This window comes from Schistocerca nitens, chromosome 7, assembly GCF_023898315.1.
Source record: "Schistocerca nitens isolate TAMUIC-IGC-003100 chromosome 7, iqSchNite1.1, whole genome shotgun sequence".
In the NCBI taxonomy this organism is placed as follows: domain Eukaryota; kingdom Metazoa; phylum Arthropoda; class Insecta; order Orthoptera; family Acrididae; genus Schistocerca; species Schistocerca nitens.
The window spans coordinates 242,922,405-242,944,126 of record NC_064620.1 but is presented as its reverse complement, the minus strand read 5'-3'; the positions used below and the strand labels follow the sequence as shown (position 1 = coordinate 242,944,126).

The following is a 21,722-nucleotide window of genomic DNA, read 5'->3' as shown; positions in this document are numbered from 1 at the left end:
ACCGCGAGACCACCGCGGCCGGCGAAACATCTGTTATTGCACAGACTAATAGTACCTGGGACAGTGTAATAAAAGAAGCGATCGAGATAAAAATTTATGGCAACACCCATCAATAAAGACGGCGGGCTGTAGCTAATCACACCTTGGGACACGGCCAACGGAAGGCTGAAGCGATCGCGGCGGGCGCGCAACGAAAACATTACCTTATGTAGTGCTGGAGCGAGCAGCAGTGACGTCACGGAAGTCAGCGCAGCTATATAAGGACGGCAGCCGCAACCAAAAGACAGTGACCATTTGACAATGGCCGAGGAGTATTCAACAAAAAAAGTCTCAATAGTCCTTGGAGGTCTACGGTATGGTGCCGACCGGCCGCCGTGTCATCCTCGGACCTTAGGCGTCAGCGGATACGGAGGGCAAAGCTCGTGAATTTTAAACCATTTGACGTGGTTGAAACATGAGAGAATTTTATCAGAACTTATCGCCGCGAAACCACGTAGTGCTATACTATTGTGAAAATTTAGAAAACCAGCATTTGAAGCTCACTGCAGAACGATTCTGCTGCCGCCAACGTAAATTTTGAACACGAAGATAAGAGAAATTCGGGCTCGCACATATAGTCTTTCGCCCACTCTACTTGCAAGTGGACATCCAAGCAGCCAGGCGATGAGACAAGCGTACATTGAGCCTCATAATTGGGAGCAGGGAGTAATAGTTTCCACAATTTTCATACACTGTGCATACTTGTACCTATGATTTGCAATGATAGAAATGACACACACAAGTAACAAGCTCTCATGAATATACAGTATAAATGCAGTACATTGGTGTTCAAATCTGGTATTCATTTGTAGTACTGAATACGAAATGCAATTAAGCCCATTCTAAGACATTTAATGTCAGATTGCACAGACAAGTGAGCAAGAAATCTGAAGCTTAGAAGTATAGTACCTATGAATCAAGAAAAGACAGACAATAAAAATATCGCTTTCAGTATTCAATATACACTACTGGCCATTAAAATTGCTACACCAAGAAGAAATGCAGATAAACGGGTATTCATTGTACAAATATATTACACTAGAACTGGCATGTGATTACATTTTCACGCGATTTGGGTGCATAGTTTCTGAGAAATGAGTACCCAGAACAACCACCTCTGGCTGTAATAACGACCTTGATACGCTTGGGCATTAAGTCAAACAGAGCTTGCATGGCGTGTACAGGTACTGCTTCAACACGATACCACAGTTCATCAAGAGTAGTGACGCGTATTGTGACGAGCCAGTTGCTCGGCCACCATTGACCAGACGTTTTCAATTGTTTCAAAATGGCTCTGAGCACTATGGGACTTAACTTCTGAGGTCATCAGTCCCCTAGAACGTAGAACTACTTAAACCTAACTAACCTAAGGACATCACACCACACATCCATGCCCGAGGCAAGATTCAAACCTGGGACCGTAGCGGTCGCGCGGTTCCAGACTGTAGCGCCTAGAACCGCTCGGCCACACCGGCCGGCTTTTCAGTTGGTGAGGGATCTGGAGAACGTGCTGGCCAGGGCAGCAGTCGAACATTTTCTGTTTCGCAAGAATCGAATGAAGGGCAGAGCCACGGGTCGTAATACATCTGAAATGTAACGTCCACTGTTCAAAGTGCCGTCAATGGGAACAAGAGGTGACCGAGACGTGTAACCAATGGCACCCCATACCATCACGCCTGGTGGTACGCCAGTATGGCGATGACGAATACACGCTTCCAATGTGCGTTCACCGCGATGTTGCCAAACACGGATGCGACCATCATGATGCTGTAAACAGAACCTGGATTCGTCCGAAAAAATGACGTTTTGTCATTCGTGCAGCTAGGTTCGTCGTTGAGTACACCATCGCAGGCGCTCCTGTCTGTGATGCAGCGTCAAGGGTAACCGCAGCCATGGTCTCCGAGCTGATAGTCCATGCTGCTGCAAAACGTCGTCTAACTGTTCGTGCAAATGGTTGTTGTCTTGCAAACATCCCCATTTGTTGACTCAGGGAACGAGACGTGGCTGCACGATCCGTTACAGCCATGCGGATAAGATGCCTGTCATCTCGACTGCTAGTGATGCGAGGCCGTTGGGATCCAGCCCGGCGTTCCGTATCACCCTCCTGAACCCACCGATTCCATATTCTGTTAACAGTCATTGGATCTCGACCAACGCGAGCAGCAATGTCGGATAAGATAAACTGCAATCGCGATAGGCTACAATCCGACCTTTGTCAAAGTCGGAAACGTGATGGCACGCATTTCTCCTCCTTACATGAAGCATCACAACAACGTTTCACCAGGCAACGCCGGTCAACTGCTGTTTGTGTATGAGAAATCGGTTTGACACTTTCCTTATGTCAGCACGCTGTAGGTGTCGCCACCGGCGCCAACCTTGTGTGAACGCTCTGAAAAGCTAACCATTTGCATATCACTGCATCGTCTTCCTGTCGGTTGAATTTCGCGTCTGTAGCACGTCATCTTCATGGTGTAGCAATTTTAATGGCCACTAGTGTATATCGATATTCTTAACGTGTCCCTGCTTTCCGTGTTCTCCTCGTCAGGATGAATGGCAGCTGCCCGCAGTCGACGCCGGCCCTGTTTACTGGCTGACGGGGGCTGCAGGGCGCTAGGACCTGGCCGCCTTGTACGAGGGCCAAAACATTCAATTGTGGACCCAAATGAGCGGCGAGTCCGGCCCACGTTGTCGGACGTTATTTACGCCGGCGACGGCAGTAAAAGCGGCGGACGTCGGCCGAGAAGGGACACGCCCGACGTAGCCGGCCGCCACCCAGACCTGTTCCCCGGACTGGAGGGGGTTCCCCGCGCCAGCGCGCATGCGCCGTACATCACGGGCCCCACTCCCACACGTGTGGCCGTAACTCACCGGCAACAACACGGCGCTCTACGACAACCCCCGCCACCCTTCCCCCAACTGCTCCGGAATAATTCCGCGATTTACACCCAGGGTGGGGCACCCATTCTGTCTCTTGGGCCGTAACTTATCCATGGACAGTGGAGTCGTGTTTATTAGGCCTCGGGTACACACAAATAAATAATTTTGGGCCGGAGAATTTACAATGGCAGCATATGTTATGCTGCGGCAGAGAGGGCCAATTCATTGCTTTTTGTCTCCTTGCTCACATAAATTTGAGAACGATCTCATCCAGTTCGTCCTTTTCTAGCTCATACACTGATGAGCCAGATCATTATGAGCACCTACTTGAAAGCGTTTTGTTGCACTTGTGGAATACTGTTCAGCAGTCTTTCTGCATCCCATGGATTCCACAAGTACTTGATAGGTTTGCAGAGGCTTGTGGCACCATATGCCTACGCACACTTCCCGCAATTTACGGGCTGTTGGTTTGTGAGTGTTGAGTCGGTGTTCGGTAACATCCCAGTTGCGTTTCGTCAGACTCAGATAAGCCGAATTTGATGTGAGTTCACCGTTATGCTCCTCAAACCATTGCAGCACGATTCCGGCCTTGTGACGCGGACATTTATCCTGCTGAAAGATGTCGCTGTTGAGGAAGACATCAAGCATAAGGGGTTACAGGTGGTCCCTAATAATGTTCACGTTGTCGACAGCTGCCATGGTGCCTTAGATTACTGCCGAAGGTCCCATGGAAACCCAGATGAATGTTCCCCATGGACCGTGCGGCTGATTCCGGCGGAGGTTACTGGAGCATTTAAATTCACATAATTTGCTGTCAAATGTACAGTTTGGTTTTAGAAATGGTTTAACAAATGAAACTGCTATATTCTCTTTTCTCTGTGAGGTTTTGGACGGATTAAATAAAAGGTTGTGAGCGCTAGGTGTTTTCTTTGATTTAACGAAGGCTTTTGACTGTGTTGACCGCAAAATATTACTGCAGAAGTTGGACCATTATGGAGTAAGGGGAGTAGCTTACAATTGGTTCGCCTCTTACTTTAAGAACACAAAGCAGAAGGTAATTCTCCGCAATATTGAGAGTGGTAGTGATGTTCAGTCCCAATGGGGCGCTGTTAAGTGGGGCGTTCCCCAAGGGTCGGTGCTGGAGCCACTGCTGTTTGTTATTTATATAAATGATATGATTTCTAGTATTACAGGTGATTCAAAAATATTTCTGTTTGCTGATGACACCGGCTTGATAGTGAAGGATCCCGTGTGTAATATTGAAACAGTATCAAATAATGTAGTTGATGAAATAAGTTCGTGGCTTGTGGAAAATAATTTGATGCTAAATAACAGTAAAAACCACTTTCTAACTCACAATCCAACAAAAACCGATATTTTGATCAGACAGAATGGGCATATTATAAGCGAGACGGAACAGTTCAAGTTCCTAGGCGTTCGGATAGATAGTAAGCTGTTGTGGAAAGCCCATGTCCAGGATCTTGTTCAGAAACTAAATGCTTCTTTATTTACCATTAGAACAGTATCTGAAATAAGTGACACTTCAACACGAAAAGTAGTCTACTTCGCATATTTTCATACGCTTATGTCATATGGTATTATTTTTTTGGGTAATTCTTCTGATTCAAAAAGGGTATTTTTGGCTCAAAAACGGGCTATTCGAGCTATATGTGGTGTAAGTCCGAGAACCTCTTATCGACCCCTATTTAATAGTCTGGGAATTCTGACATTGCCCTTACAGTATATACACTCCTGGAAATTGAAATAAGAACACCGTGAATTCATTGTCCCAGGAAGGGGAAACTTTATTGACACATTCCTGGGGTCAGATACATCACATGATCACACTGACAGAACCACAGGCACATAGACACAGGCAACAGAGCATGCACAATGTCGGCACTAGTACAGTGTATATCCACCTTTCGCAGCAATGCAGGCTGCTATTCTCCCATGGAGACGATCGTAGAGATGCTGGATGTAGTCCTGTGGAACGGCTTGCCATGCCATTTCCACCTGGCGCCTCAGTTGGACCAGCGTTCGTGCTGGACGTGCAGACCGCGTGAGACGACGCTTCATCCAGTCCCAAACATGCTCAATGGGGGACAGATCCGGAGATCTTGCTGGCCAGGGTAGTTGACTTACACCTTCTAGAGCACGTTGGGTGGCACGGGATACATGCGGACGTGCATTGTCCTGTTGGAACAGCAAGTTCCCTTGCCGGTCTAGGAATGGTAGAACGATGGGTTCGATGACGGTTTGGATGTACCGTGCACTATTCAGTGTCCCCTCGACGATCACCAGTGGTGTACGGCCAGTGTAGGAGATCGCTCCCCACACCATGATGCCGGGTGTTGGCCCTGTGTGCCTCGGTCGTATGCAGTCCTGATTGTGGCGCTCACCTGCACGGCGCCAAACACGCATACGACCATCATTGGCACCAAGGCAGAAGCGACTCTCATCGCTGAAGACGACACGCCTCCATTCGTCCCTCCATTCACGCCTGTCGCGACACCACTGGAGGCGGGCTGCACGATGTTGGGGCGTGAGCGGAAGACGGCCTAACGGTGTGCGGGACCGTAGCCCAGCTTCATGGAGACGGTTGCGAATGGTCCTCGCCGATACCCCAGGAGCAACAGTGTCCCTAATTTGCTGAGAAGTGGCGGTGCGGTCCCCTACGGCACCGCGTAGGATCCTACGGTCTTGGCGTGCATCCGTGCGTCGCTGCGGTCCGGTCCCAGGTCGACGGGCACGTGCACCTTCCGCCGACCACTGGCGACAACATCGATGTACTGTGGAGACCTCACGCCCCACGTGTTGAGCAATTCGGCGGTACGTCCACCCGGCCTCCCGCATGCCCACTATACGCCCTCGCTCAAAGTCCGTCAACTGCACATACCGTTCACGTCCACGCTGTCGCGGCATGCTACCAGTGTTAAAGACTGCGATGGAGCTCCGTATGCCACGGCAAACTGGCTGACACTGACGGCGGCGGTGCACAAATGCTGCGCAGCTAGCGCCATTCGACGGCGAACACCGCGGTTCCTGGTGTGTCCGCTGTGCCGTGCGTGTGATCATTGCTTGTACAGCCCTCTCGCAGTGTCCGGAGCAAGTATGGTGGGTCTGACACACCGGTGTCAATGTGTTCTTTTTTCCATTTCCAGGAGTGTATTTTCTTTAATGTCGTTTGTTGTTAGCAATATTAGCCTATTACCAAGAGTTAGCAGCTTTCACTCAGTTAATACTAGGCAGAAATCAAATTTGCATGTGGAATGCACTTCCTTGACTCTTGTGCAGAAAGGAGTGCACTATTCTGCTGCATCCATTTTCAATAAGCTACCACAAGAACTCAAAAATCTTAGCAGTAGCCCAGACACTTTTAAGTCTAAACTGAAGAGTTTCCTCATGGCTCACTCCTTCTATTCTGTCGAGGAGCTCCTGGAAAAGATGAAAAATTTAGCAAATCCCAGTGTTACATTGTTGTTTTTCTTTATTTAAACTTACGAATTGTCGCCTGAATATGTTACTAATATTTATTTCATTTTATCTGTTTCTAACATCGTGTTGTAATTCGTGTATTGACGCGTTCCATGACCATGAAGACTTCTCCTTAATTTGATACCACGGAACAATAAATAAATAATAAAAAAATAAAAAAATAAGAGGTTCGAGTCCTCCCTCGGGCATGGGTGTGTGTGTTTGTCCTTAGAATAATTTAGGTTAAGTAGTGTGTAAGCTTAGGGACTGATGACCTTAGCAGTTAAGTCCCATAAGATTTCACACACATTTGAACATTTTTTGAATGTCCCCCATAATGTACTACAGCTCTCACCAGGCTGCATCCGTGGGATGTTGCTTGTTTTGAGGAGCAGTTCGCCTGGATGACAGTGCATCTGGATACGACCATCAACCTGGTTTAACGATAAACAGGAATCATCCTACCATGGACATGATTCCATTGATCCGCTGTCCAATTTCGGTGATCCCGTGCCCACTGCAATCGTAATTGACGATGTTGTTGGATCAACATGAAATCACGTATGGATCCCGTGCAGTGGAATACCATGTTCAACATGAGCGCTTCATAATGTGCTCCAGCAATGTACTCTGACGTCACATCTGCCACAGATCACCGCCTATCCTGCTTTACAGAGCGGCCAAGCCTCCGATCCCTGTGTTGTGTGATGAGATATGAACGTCCAACTTCTTATCGGCTACACGTGGTTTCAGCATTCTTCAAACACTTTCTATAGTTGCTCACGACAGTAAGAGGGGAACGACTGTCCGGCTTCGCCGTTTCCGAGATGTTCGCTCGCAGGCACTGCTGGCTTTTGTCAAAGTCGCTTAAGTCGACGGATTTCTGCATTTGCGCCACTCATCGTTGCTAGAATGATTCCCCATTCGTGTCTGCTCCGCTATTACCGCGTCAAGTACCCTCAGCGCCAACAGGCAGCATACAACATCGCGATGAGCAGTGTTCAGAATGTTTTGGCTTATCAGTACATCGCTTGATGAAAAGCACCTACAAGACACTAAAAATGTAAATGTAAATGTCGTGTGACTAGGGCCTCCCGTCCGGTAGACCTTCGCCGGGTGCAAGTTTTTCGATTTGACGCCACTTCGGCGACTTGCGCGTCGATGGGGTGAAATGATGACGATTAGGACAACACAACACCCAGTTCCTGAGCGGAGAAAATCTCCGATCCAGCCAGGAATCGAACCCGGGCCCTTTGGATTGACATTCTGTCGTGCTGACCACTCGGCGGTGGACTACAAGACACTGTCGGATGACAATGTCACTTTATACATGTACAGACCATCGGTAGGTATGTAGATGGTGAGTGTTTCGATTCTTAGTGTCTGGTAGACGGCTACCAGAGTGCAGTACTGCTGTTTGTGTTTAGTAGTGATAGGATGTGTGGGTATAAGGGCTGTGAACAACGTCAGACGTTGAGTGATCACCGACACGGAGATGCTGCATACTCGTGTGAACCAAAGTAATCAGCATCTGACAGAGTCGGAAAGGAGTTTCATTGAGTGTTTGCATTTGGCCAGCTGATCGCGTCATACAATATCCAAATCTAAAAAAAATGGTTCAAATGGCTCTGAGCACTATGGGACTTAACATCGATGGTCATCAGTCCCCTAGAACTTAGAACTACTTAAACCTAACTAACCTAAGGACATCACACAACACCCAGCCATCACGAGGCAGAGAAAATCCCTGATCCCGCCGGGAATCGAACCCGGGAACCCGGGCGTGGGAAGCGAGAACGCTACCGCACGACCACGAGATGCGGGCAATATCCAAATCTGTGGGGCATTCAGACGTGACAGTGGCCCTACTTTGGACTGTATGCAATTCTGAGCGCTGTGAGGTAATGGGCGAGTTGCGGCGCCCTGGAAATATTCTATGTTCGGAGGTGGGGCGGCCGCACAGGACGCTTGTCAAAGCCGTCGCTGGTTAGCAACCGCGTGATGCCGCACAGTAGCTGGACCATGTGGTGCCGAATGTTAGCCGGGGTCCAGGCGTGGCGTGGCTGGGAATTCCTTGCTGACGCTGTGTCGATGAAAGATATTTGTATGCCGTTAGTGCCAAAGATGGCGGACTTTGTGAAACCTTAATGGCAGCCATTTCACAGTTCGTATAGAAGTTAATAGTAGCCAGATGAATCAAGCTACCTCAAAAAGAAACATGTGCCTCACCATTATTTGCACAATGATTCTGATGGTGTAATCAGATTTTCAATATCTTTATTAGTTTAAGCTTTAGAATCCGACTGTAAACTATACAATTAGCACCCAGCAACGAATTATCAAAATCTAAACGTTTCATCCGATTTTGTTGATCGCCTTGTATTTAGAAAGCTATTAGTGTAAACCTAAATTGGTATAAATTACAGGCATGTAACTTGAATAGTACATGAGTCATTGGAGGTCAAAGTGACTGATCGCGTCAGGTCGTAAGTACTCCAAAGTTACACGAAAAAACGGTAGCACAATGCTTATAAATATATTTATTCATCTATGTCTTTGTTTATATGCGATACATGCTATTCACGAAGAAATTGGTCAATTATTTACTGTGTTTTAGAAAGCACAGAGATGTTAGGCTACTGGCCTGCATTTGCTTGCTATTTCATTGATATACGTCTATTTAAATTGTTTATGTATTCAATAATGTGTGTTAGAGCATCTTTATGGTCCAGCCGTAGGAATATTTACTTAATTTCCAGTTATTTAAATGTAACTCTAGTATTTCGTACGTGTTTAAATATGTTTGTGAGTGTACGTTGGCTTGGAGACGTGGAGGGAGCGCTCTAGCCAATCACAGCGCCCATTAATGGTAAGACTATGACATTGGGGGAGGAGGATCGTTTCCGGAGAGGACAGGGGAGTTCGGGAGAGTGCGGCGAGAGGGACAGTCGGACAGGACACAGAAAGACCGGGACAGTACGGCGCGAGGGACGCACTGTCGCCAGAGAGACTTGGAGTGTGGACCGGTTTGCGCGTGGTCGTGAGAGATAGAAATACTTCGGTGTGCGGACTTGTGAACTTGTGAGATTTCCAAGGTTTCTGCAGTGAAAACGTAGTACGCATTTAGAAGTGAATATCTCGCGAGCTATGTTGCCGCTTATAACTAATTACGTGCAGTAGGAATCTATTGTTTCTATGTTATTCAACGTATATTTTATTTAGTTGCAGAAATATATTACATTCTCAAAAGTAGTCATCATTTAAAGTCGTTAAGATAGTACCTGAAGATTTTATTTAATTAAACTAACTAAAACTCAACTCCTCACGAACAAGCCATGAAGGCCCAACGGTACCGATCGTACTGTCCGGCCGCCGTGTCATCCTCCGCCCACAGGCGTCACTGCATGTGGATATGAAGGGGCATGTGATCAGTACACCGCTCTCCCGGCCGTATGTCAGTTTCAGAGACCGGAGCCGCTACTTCTCAGTCAAGTAGCTCCTCAGTTTGCCTCACAAGGGCTGAGTGCACTCCGATTGCCAACAGCGCTCGGCAGACCGGATGGTCACCCGTGCAAGTGCTATCCCAGCCCGACAGCGCTTAACTTCGGTGATCTGACGGGAAACGGTGTTACCACTGCGGTAAGGCCGTTGGCATATTTTATTTAATTGCAATCTGTCATTTACAAATTTCTACTTTACATTCGCAATTGCCAAGTGATAGGAACCTTCGACCATTCGACTCATGTGTACATTCATATTGTATACTGTAGACTCAGCAGTATTTGGCTTGTAATGCGGCAACTACGTGTCCCAGCCCCTAGACAACGAAACCAGCCAAAAATTTTAATATTTCAACTCCGATTCTGTGGATGCGTAATTGAGGGCCACCAACACCACCACATTTTATAATCTGAAAGCCCACAGCGCACGCCCTCGCATCGTCGACATTCCGCTTGACCACATCTGACCACCGTAAGGGAGGATCGTCGTACGAGGTCTGTTCAAAAAATTCCGCAACATTCGTAATATCGCGCCAATGGTGTGTTGGAGCGAAATGCGGTTGGTATCCCCGCACATGCCTCTGTTTAACGTGTAACTGCCGGAAGTTTCATTCATATATGTCTGTTAGTTATTGTTCAGTACTGTATTGAACAGAACATTATGTCGCACTGTTTGCGAACTTCGGGACGGCAAAGCTAGAGGAGCAGCGCTTGACCATTAAATTTTGCGTGAAACTCAAGAAAACCTTTAGAGAGACTCACCAACTGATGCAGGAAGGCTACGCTGGTGAGTGCTTAATCCGTATTCGGGGTTACGAATGATTCGCACGGTTTAAAAATGGCCGCTCGTAAATTAATGACCCTCGTTACGGACGCTGTTAGACATCTACTGACGGCGCTCATGACAGGGACATCAACGAAATTGTGCGTGCCAATCGAAGACTGTCTGTCCGAAAGAATGTAGAAGAATGTAACATTTCAGTTGGATCATGTCATGAAACCCTGATACAGCATCTCGGAATGCGTCATGTTGCCACCAAGTTCGTCCCACAGCTCACGAGTCAAAACGAAAAAGACCTTCGCCTGCCACTCTGTGAAGATGACTGTCAAAACAGTTGCAGGATAAAGATTTATTAAAATTCTTGACCACTGTTTCGGTATATATAAATATCCTGAACAGGAAGACACATTCATTAGCAAAAACATAGCATCGGAAATGAGAAAGAAAAAAAAACACTATAGCTTAAGTAACCGTAAAATTACCAGAGTATTACAGGCACAAAAACTTTTAGTCACTTACTAAAATTATATCCTGCTATGGAGATTAATGAAAACAATTGTGCCAAAGGCGTCGTCAGTAGTTAAAACATCACCTACATTTATACAACATAATTATGGACAGAGGGTCGATGCGAACACACCTTAGCATCAGTACTTCGCCTATGAACTATCGTGACGAGTGTGTGAAAGCCCTAGGGCAGATAGTTTCGCCGAGAGAGGGCACTTGTGGTATGTGCCAGACACTCGCGCACATTAAAATTCATGGATACGTTCATATGCGCATCAAAATTATTAAAAGTTGTGCTAATACAAACCCTGTGTCTTAAAATATAAAACATATCAGAACCATTTAAAAACATCTACGTAAAATAGAAAATATAAAACAAATTTACCTATATCCTAGTGTCAAGCAGATGGAGCTTGCGCTACGGAACACATCTAACGAGAGAGTTATGCACGAGAATCTCTCGTAACTTAAACAGTAAAATACATACTAGCGAAAACAACCAAAATGTTAAAGTAAAACGAAACCATCTGTCGTTGTGCATAAAAACATAACAGTAAATTAACCACACATACACATCGAAAATCACAAACAGCAAACATAAAAAATACGATAGTTCATAGGCGAAATACTGATGCTAAGCTGTGTTCGCATCAATCCTCTGTCCATAATCATGTTATATAAATGGAGATCTTTTAACTACTGGCGACGCCTTAGGCACAATTGTTTTTATTAATCTCCATTGCAGGATGTAATTTTAGTAAGGGACTAAAAGTTTTTGTTCCTGTAATACTCTGGTAATTTTACGGTTACTTAAGCTTTAGTGTATTTTCTTTCTAAGTTTTGTAACACCGCACCTGTCACTTATCTAGTTTTGGTGTGTGTTCACCCCAGGTAACTGACTAACAGATCAACAGAGAGTGCAAAACTGCCGCAATGTTGGATAACGCAAAGAAAGTAATAAGGCCCTGTGACTCCTGATTGAACTGCAGTGGCAGTGTTGACATTAATTGATTCAGAATTGATCCCTTTTAATTAAAAAGGGGTGCACATTGATGTTATATTCAGCTATTGAACACCAGATGCAAATGTTGAACATAAAATTAATTAAGAAAGTGACTTGGGAATTCAACTACTTGATTGAAAACAGATGCAGTCAATTAGCACAGATTTATTTTAACTCACGACCTGCAATCATCACATTACATGACTCTCCTAACAGGCAGTGGTAATAAATTGCGTTTGCGTGGAGTAAAGCACACTAAATCAAAAGTAACTCCTATCGACTGACCCAGGCGTAATGCGAAGTGCGAGAAGAATTCTACAATACACGGCCCAAGAAACCCTCATGGAAACTTTGCCGACATGATCCAGCAAATTAATCAGTGGCCGGAGCGGGGGTAATATAACCGAATATAGCGTGGCGGAGCGGCGTCGTTGTGTGGACGTCGGCCCACCTCGTGGTGCTGCAAGGCTGTGCTCGTCTATTCACTCCTAGCTATCTTGCTCAGCACATAGCTGAACCAGAATTTCCTATCTCCAAGCTCAATTGTTCCATTTGCTAAGTCCTAAACTGCAGAGATGCTCACTCTTTCTCAGGCAAGATGAGTCAAGAACACCACGTCCGCACTCTAGGAAAGCTGGGAGCTGAAGACCTCTATGGAGAATTCTCACAGTCCACTCTTCGCCTCGTTTTCCTCTCCAGCAAAATCACTTACGCCAATTGCAGCGCAAGTCGCGTTAATTATGTGTCGCTTCCCAGCGCCGACCAATGCCTGCTCTGGGAAGTGAACAAATTCACACAAAATTTCCCTTCCTCTCAACTTCTGTTATTTAGCTCCTCCCAGGCCACCCATCAAGGTTAGCGTCTGCACAAACACCAAGTTTTCCGGAATTCTGACTCCCAGGAGAGTACTTCAAATTCCTCGGTCCTACATTCCCATCGGAGGCTGGCATATTTCATTCTGTCGCTCTTCACCTGATTTACTTCAGACTCTGCGGACCGTGAATTCAGCATGAAGTTGCTATAGTCACGAATACGCATATTTTGACCTCTGTTGACCACTCCACCGTAGCTTTGCGCAGCTTTCTCGCATGTTTCACTGAAAACGGGACGATGGACATTTATCAACCGGCGTACAAGATCTCCAGACGCATCCTGGTACACCAGAATGGGTTCGGGGTCAACCACCCAAGCTGTCACTCATCTTAAGGCGGCTGGACGCTGCTCCCCGTTACCGCTTTCTCAGAGCTTGAGCCGCCTAAGCTGCCTATTGTCGTTTCCCTTCGCCGCTCCCCAGCCGCGCGCCGCGGTCATTTCTGGGTACTTTCCTGGGATAAACTAGCCTCCAGTAAATCGACGCGTTTCCAAAAAGTTTTCATGTCGTGTGAATTACTTTAAAACCATCACCCGACAATGATTATTCTAATATGTCCATACTATACCATTTACAAGATGCATTGTACCTTGTCAGTCATTTTGTTCAGCCCTACTGTTCGCTCAACGTGAGTTAGGTGATCTCTAATGACTTCATGTAAGGGGCATGGTTCTTGCCATCTTACAGTTTTTGCTAATGAAAGTCTCTTCCTCTTCATGATATTTTACTTCTGATGAAGGTATATTTATATATACCGAAACCGTGGTCAAGAATTTTAATAAATCTTTATCCTGCAACTGTTTTGGCTATCATCATTTACCGTGAAGAATTTCAGCAGTTGCTGCTTCAGCCATGTTTAAAATCTTGAATCTGTGAAGAGCTTTTGGATCGCGCAAATGAGAACGAGATATTTCTTAAGAGAATCATAACTAATGATGGGAGTGGTTCTATGGTTATGATGCTGAGACGAATGTTCAATCTTCACAATGTGTCGGGAAAGATTCTCCACGAACAAGAAATGCTTGTCAGGTCAGGTCAAATGTCAAAGCTATGCTGACAGCCGCAGGGACAAACTGTTAATGGATGGTACCACCGGGACTTGCTGTGACACCTGCGAGAAAATGTGAGAAGCAAACGGCCTGAAATGTGGCGAGACAGTTCATGGCTCTTGCATCACGATAACGCACCGCACATTCATCCCTGTTGGTTCGTGACTACTGCACGAAAAAGGAAATCACTGTTTTGCCTCACCCTCCAAACTCTCCAGATCCAGCCCCTACAGACTTTTCTTTTATTTCCAAAGTTGAGAACACCGTTGAAAGGACGAAATTTGCAATGATAGACGAGGTAAAGGAAAGGTCGCTGGCGGCGCTTAGTGCAGTTCAGCAAGACTGCTTCCGGATGTTGAATTGGGAGCGGTGTATCAATTGTAAAAGAACTCCGTCTTCAGGCCACAAGTGGCCCATCGGCACCACCCGACCGCCGTGTCATCCTCAGCTGAGGATGCAGATAGGAGGGGCGTGTGGACAGCACACCGCTCTCCCGGCCTTTATGGTGGTTTTCTTTGACCGGAGCCGCTACTATTCGATCGAGTAGCTCCTCAGTTGGTATCACGAGGCTAGGTGCACCCCGAAAAATGGCAACAGCACATGGCGGCCCGGATGGTCACCCATCCAAGTGCCGGTCACGCCCGACAGCGCTTAACTTCGGTGATCTGACGGGAACCGGTGTATCCACTGCGGCAAGGTCGTTGCACGTATCAATTGTAGAGGAGAGTATTTCGAAGGAGACCTCGCACAGTAATTAAAAAATAAGTGTAGAAAATAGCTCTGAGCACTATGGGACTTAACATCTATGGTCATCATCCCCTAGAACTTAGAACTACTTAAACCTAACTAACCTAAGGACATCACACAACACCCAGTCATCACGAGGCAGAGAAAATCCCTGACCCCGCCGGGAATCGAACCCGGGAACCCGGGCGCGGGAAGCGAGAATGCTACCGCACGACCACGAGCTGCGGACAATAAGTGTAGAAAAAAATTGTGAACAAAGTTGCGAAATTTTCTGAACAGGCCTCGTATTGTGCATCAAGCACATTGTAGCATCTTCTCATCTGCTGCCGCCAACCGAAAACAAGTAATGAACTCACTGCAACATTCTCTGTCACATTGATTTCCTCCTCCTCTTCTGGGAGCTTCACTTTTATTGTCAGGCAGTGTACTTTTACAGAAACAGAGGGACAGGGACGAGAAATGAGTATACCGCTAGCTCTTTAAAGGTAGAGGGTCAGTAAAGGAAAGGCTAAGACATTACAGCGGGTACATGTGGTTATCATGCAGAACACTAAACTAGAAACCGATGAGTCAGTCACTCTGCAACACGCTAAAACCTCAAAGTTTAAGCTGGGGTCACGGAACACACGACATTTTAAAACGCGTGGTATTCTCGAAATGCCGTCAGACAAAAACAGAGGACTGATCTCCACTTCAACTTACTTACAGCTTCCTTCTTATCACACCATTAAAATGTTGATGTACTGAAACCCAGACACCACAGACAGGTCGGTGTTCTCGCCCTAGTAGGAAGAGAAGGGTCACGGATCGGTTTCCTATAAGGAGATAGGCCAAGATCGTATTTTCCTTGCTCAGTGACTACAAGCAGGAACGCCACGGTCAAACAGCCTCATCAAGATAGCTCATTTGACAAAATCCAGGCATGTTTCCTCATCACCATAGTTTTAAAATTTTCAAAGTTATCGAGCTGTCACAGATAAAAGAATTTTAGTTTTACCACATGTCTACAAAAAAATGATTATCTAAATCGCGAATCTTCTATTTTAGCAGCCTATACGTGTGTAGGGGCGTAGTGAGAATCACTTAACTGCCTTTGAATGGAAGACTGATAAATGAGTGGTTGTACCGCAACATCTGCGAGATGACAACTGAGAACACAATGCCACCTGTTGAATGCTGTTCAACAACACATAAAACAGATTTTAAGAAAATGGAATATGTTTTCTGGAAAGAGTCGTATATAAGTCTTAGGTCAATTACACGAAAGTAAAGATTTCTCCAACGTGAAATATCCACCGAGTGATGTTCAGAATATGTTAGTCGTGTAGTCAGAGGTGGCTAATTGTAACAATACGCTTGTCCTAGACACTCCATATTTTTACCAGTAGTATGCGAAAAGACAGGAAAGGTACGATGAGGGGTGATAGAAAAGGGCTCCACACGATTCGTTCAAAACTCAGGGTACTGTGCTATAAAAGGTTTATTCAGTAAATCAGGGAGGCACGCAACATTAATGGCACACCTTGATTTTCCACATATTCGCCATGGTTGTCTGTGGATATGTTTCACCGGTAAATGAATCTATCTAATCCAGTATAAAACAAAAACAGGATCTACATCTAGAAGCCACTTACTTAACAAAAGCCTCTTGAACGTTGTAATCCTATAGACATGGTACCGAAAGATTCGTCAAGGATTCATAGTCCAAGTCTACGAGTTCGGGTGGATACAGATGTTGCCATTTGATGTCTTCATTAGATTAGTCACTAATACTGGTAGGCACGTCATAAAACCTGTATGCAAAAAACATAATACAGTATCAGTTAAATGAGATCTTACCGATCATCGACCATTGATATGAAAGTGTACTGGCAACCAAATTTTCAAGTACGCATTTATCCAGACAACATACATTATGAAAGAAACAAAGTACGTATTATATGTATTCAAGTCTTTGACTGTTTACAGCAGAGAAACAGGCATTTTACTTCCGATAACAAACCCAAAGAAGGAAGTTATAAGTCGTGTAATTATATTAAAATGTAAACAAAATTATCTTATGAAACTCTATACCACATCAGAAAGCTTGGGAGGCAAACACGCTGAAACAATTTCTAGTTTCCGTATCCCAAATAGACAATATTCAAATCTGAAAGTGGGAACTGCGCCGTAATTTTGGATTAAGAAATAATTTTAATTCACAAAACTGTTCATACCAAAAGTACTTTTATAATTTTTAATTCTTGATAGAGAAGACAACAATTACGTAACCTATTGTTAGAGAAGACAAAACTGCGAAATACTGGTTTGACGAACAGACTGAAAAATTCGTCCTGATGAAATTAACCACACCATTGTCAACACAACATAGAAATTCGTATTTTCATAAATGAGCATAAATAACTATTGGTTCAAGTGGCTCTGAGCACTATGGGACTTAACTTCTGAGGTCATCAGTCCCCTAGAACTTAGAACTACTTAAACCTAAGTAACCTAAGGACATCACACACATCCATGCCCGAGGCAGGATTCGAACCTGCGACCGTAGCGGTCGCGGGGTTCCAGACTGTAGCGCCTAGAACCGCTCGTCCACCCCGGCCGGCCAAATAACTATTGTAAAACATATTCGCAACACACATATTTCGTATTGTACTATGTTTAACAGCGGTATTAACTCGTTACAAAAATGTTCAATCAAAACCTAGAATGGTAACTCCAGCCTGAACCTGGAGATTTTGAAGGTCTTTGGCTGCTCAAAGCAGATTGCTTACTTCGTTGTCATGTATGCTATGAAGTAGACATGATTTAAACTCACTCTTTCAACTATTACATCATTGTTATTAGATGGGAGAATTTATGTCCACTGTGAATGTGAAAGAGTATTGAAATCGGAGATTAAATCTTCTGATGGCCAAGATTTTATTTAAAGGAAAAGATGAACTATAAATCTACTGTCAGAACCTATTCCTACAGGCTTGGACAAGAAGAAGCGACCTGGAATATTATCGTCAAGACTTCGACTTCATCAAGTTAACTACAGTTAATCCAGCATCTTCACTGTGTACATATTTAGATATTTAAGGATAGTCTACAGGTTACTGTAATTTTGTCAAGTCCTAAAGTTTTACCACAACAAATGACCGAAGAGAGCTTATGATGTCGGCACAGGTTGTGAAATGGCGACGTGCCAGATGCTTCTCTAACGGTCTTTTGGTGCGACATCCGGGCTGTAGGGCGGGAGGGGGCGGGGCTTCTGGTAAAGTTCATACGTAAAAGCGGAGCAAATCACGCATGACCGAGGCCGTATGCGGTCGGGCGTTGTCGAGTAACAAAATGCCACCTCTAGAAGGAAATCCCGGCCGTTTTCTCTTCTACACAATAACCAGCAGTACTCGCGGTCTTCTCATGGCTGATAAAATCAGCCCGAAGCACAGTCTCTGTGGCTCAAAGGGCTCTGACCAACACTTTCTTCGCGGATACCATTGTTTTGTTTTGAACTTCGGACGGGGGAAGCAGGAGTGTCCGGCAGCACAGTTATTGCTCATTGCGCACGCGCGGATGGCCTTTCTGCAGCTCCCAGTAGGGGGCACCAGCAGCGCCGCTTCCTCCAACTATGAGTGTCTTCCCGCGCACGCGTATTGCCTGCTCCCGTCACGATAAATTCCGACGCCGCCGCGCGATTATCACCAGTCGCGCCTTGTAGCAGTGACAGCAGCAGCTACCACCACCCGATGATGTCGAGCAGTTGCATCGAAGAAATATTGTGCGATTTACACAATACGATCCGGCGGCAAACCCGAGAAACGTATTTGCAACGGAAGCTAAGTTTGAACGGAAGTGAAGCCACTTTTAAAGATCTAAAAATTCTGAAAACAATGAACACTCATGAGGGAAAACATTATGACCATCTGCTTAATAGCTTGTTTGTCCGTCTTTGGAACGAAATACATCACTGATTCTGTGTAGCAGGGATCCGACAGTTTGTTGGTAGGTTTGTGAAGGAATGAAGCGTTAGATGTCTACGCACAGTCTTGTAATTCGCGTAAATAACGGGTCGTGGATTAGCGCAAGCGGTGATGGCGCCCAATAGCGACCCAGATGGGTTCCGTAGGATTTACATCAGACGAAAAAAATTGGAAATTTGTGGTAAGATCCTATGGGACCAAACCGCTGAGGTCATCGGTCCCTAAGCTTACACACTACTTAATCCAACTTAAATTAACTTACGCTAAGGACAACACACACACCCAAGCCCGAGGGAGGACTCGAGCCTCCGACGGGGGGTGCCGTGCGGACCGTGACATGGCGCTTAAGACTGCTCGGCTACCACACACGGCTACATCAGGCGAATTTGGTCGCCAAGACATCAACTTGAGTAGACTATAGGCCGGTTCCCACTAGGGCTGCCGCGCGTCAAAACCGCGTGGCAACGGCGTGGTGGCCATGCAAGCGCCGTCAGTGGCGTGGCGCGGCGGGGTCTGCATCGTGGTTTGACCATGTTGAACTGCTGCCGCTGCCCCGTGCCGCGCTCCAGGTCCGCGGCGCCAATCATCTGATCCAGTCTACTTTATAGGTTCAAGACGCTTTTCGCCTTTTACTTTAAGGCATCTTCAGTGGAATCTAGAATCATTCAGTTTTGTTTTGATATGTGATACTTGCAGATTATAAAACAGTTCACATCTTTTTTTACATGAATAGCTGACAATCGAGTTTTTGGCGGACATCTGCGTTTCCCCTCCCCTGGTCACACGCTGGAGGTTGAACTGAAAGATTATGGAACATAAGCACATTTTCATGTTCGCTCTTTTTTCTTCTGTCACTAGCTGTAGACATTTTACCGAAAACACTGATTTGAAGTCGTATCTACAGTGTGTTCACCTCATGTTCCTTCCTGTTTGGTTTGTTTATGTACATGTTTCCAACCTAAAGAAATACATGCTGAAAACTAATTTTTGTTTATTTCTGTTTTCCTTATATCTGTATGTGTGTGTGGCGAGCCAGTGATAGTTATAGAAAGTTGAAAGTGAATGCAGTAGTTGTCGGACAGTGGTTGAAAGGTTTGGTGTTCAGCTGATTTCAGTTTTGGTTTAAATGTTTTGTGGAGGAGTGCATGGAAGAGTAAATTCACTGCTTACATTAACAAAATAGTGGAATAGCATTTCAGCAGATGATTATTATCAGAATACTATCACCCAACCCCTTTGTCCTCACTCTTTGACGCCTCATAATATGTCCTGTCAACAAACACCTTTTGTAGTCAAAGTTGTGCCGTAATTTCCTCTTCCTCCTCTTATTAATTCCGTACCTCTTCTTTAGTTACACGAACCTCGTATCTAATCTTCAGCTTTCTTATTGATCACCACGTTTTGAAAACGTCCATTGTCTTCTTGACAGAATTGTTCATCGTCCACGTTTCACTTGCATACAAGGCTGCGCTCCACACAAATACCTTTGTAAAATAGTACCCAACCATTAGAATTTATATTCGATGTGAACAAATTTTCTTTTTCAGAACGCTTTTCTTGCTATTGACAGTCTTCATTTTATATCCTCTCTATTTCTGCCTTCTCAATTACTGCTTCCCTTTCAAGTAATTGAAGTCTTAGAAATGCAGTTTGGTTTCTCTACAAGTTGTAGATAATCTTGTGTCCCTGTGTTTTATCGATGACGTCTCCAGAGCTTCAAAGAATGTTTTAATAAAGATTGTCAAAACCTTTCTTTAAACATGCAAATGCTTTAAACACAGTTCCGCAGTTCTTCAGTCTGTCTACTTAGCTAAGTGGTTGAAACAGTACTGCCTTGCGTGTTCAGACATTTCACAGGAACATTTCACAGGAATCTAACATTGTGTTTATGTGAGTTTGTACAACCCCCCCCCCCTCCTCTCTACATATTCCTTCCACTTTCTAGCCTTCTCTTATTTGCTTAGTTCTGGCTTGCTAAATGAGTTCTTGACAGTTCCTTCTCCTTTGAGCAAAGTTTCCTTTCTTCTTTCTCATTTTCATTCTCCTGTGTTTTCCAAGTGCAAAATCGCGTTGCGATTTTGGACTTTCTGCCAACGTCATGTTTAGACATTTCTATTTCCCAAAGCCTACTTTATTTGCTGCATTTTTATATTTTTCCCTCTTGTCAAATTTAATATATCACGTTTTATCTAACGATTTCTACTGTGCCTTTTCCCCGATCACATACTCTGCTGCATGCACCACTTCTTCTCTCAAAGATATCCATTCGTATTCTAGCGGATTCCATCCTCCGTTTCAGTCAGTCGTTGCATTACGGTAACTTTAAGATTATCTAAAAACTGTGGGTCTTGACCTATTCAATTTCCATCTCAATATGCTACCGTTTACTGTCTCTTTAGTTGTAAACTGCAACTTGTAACCAATAAATGATTGTAGGTTTGTGTCTGCACCGGGAAATGTCTTATAATTTAAAATCTGGTTTCGAAAACTCTGTTCCAAGTATATATTATTCTTTCGTGATTCTTAAGCAAGGTGCTGCCGATGATTACATTATGCTCTGTGGGAAATTCTATAAGGTGGCTTCCACTTTCATCCCTTCCCCTAACCTTTGTGTTCTTACTGTTTTCGTGTACCTGCCACTGTATCACATTTAAAATGTTTGTCTCGCTTAACTATCTGAATAATCTCTTTTATCGTACATAGTTTCAATGTGTTAGGAGATAATAAACAATCATCAACGGTAGTCATGAAATCTGTTTATGTTGAAATGAGAAAACATGAATAATGAAATATGTGAAAGCGTAGATTGTACAGAAAATGCAAAATTGGTATGTCTTCACCCAACTTCGTCTTCCCTTCATGTAGGTGTAAGATTTAGTTAATCAAACGCACTTGGCGTTTCAGTG

At 44.9% G+C, this 21,722-nt stretch overlaps 2 pseudogenes; both read right to left on the bottom strand.

The window, feature by feature from the left end:
* Nucleotides 1–9,928: 9,928 nt before the first annotated feature.
* On the bottom strand, nucleotides 9,929–10,046 carry LOC126196015 (5S ribosomal RNA; annotated as a pseudogene).
* A 4,646-nt stretch (nucleotides 10,047–14,692) lies between these two features.
* LOC126195878 (5S ribosomal RNA) lies at nucleotides 14,693–14,810 on the bottom strand (annotated as a pseudogene).
* Between the last annotated feature and the right edge of the window lie 6,912 nt (nucleotides 14,811–21,722).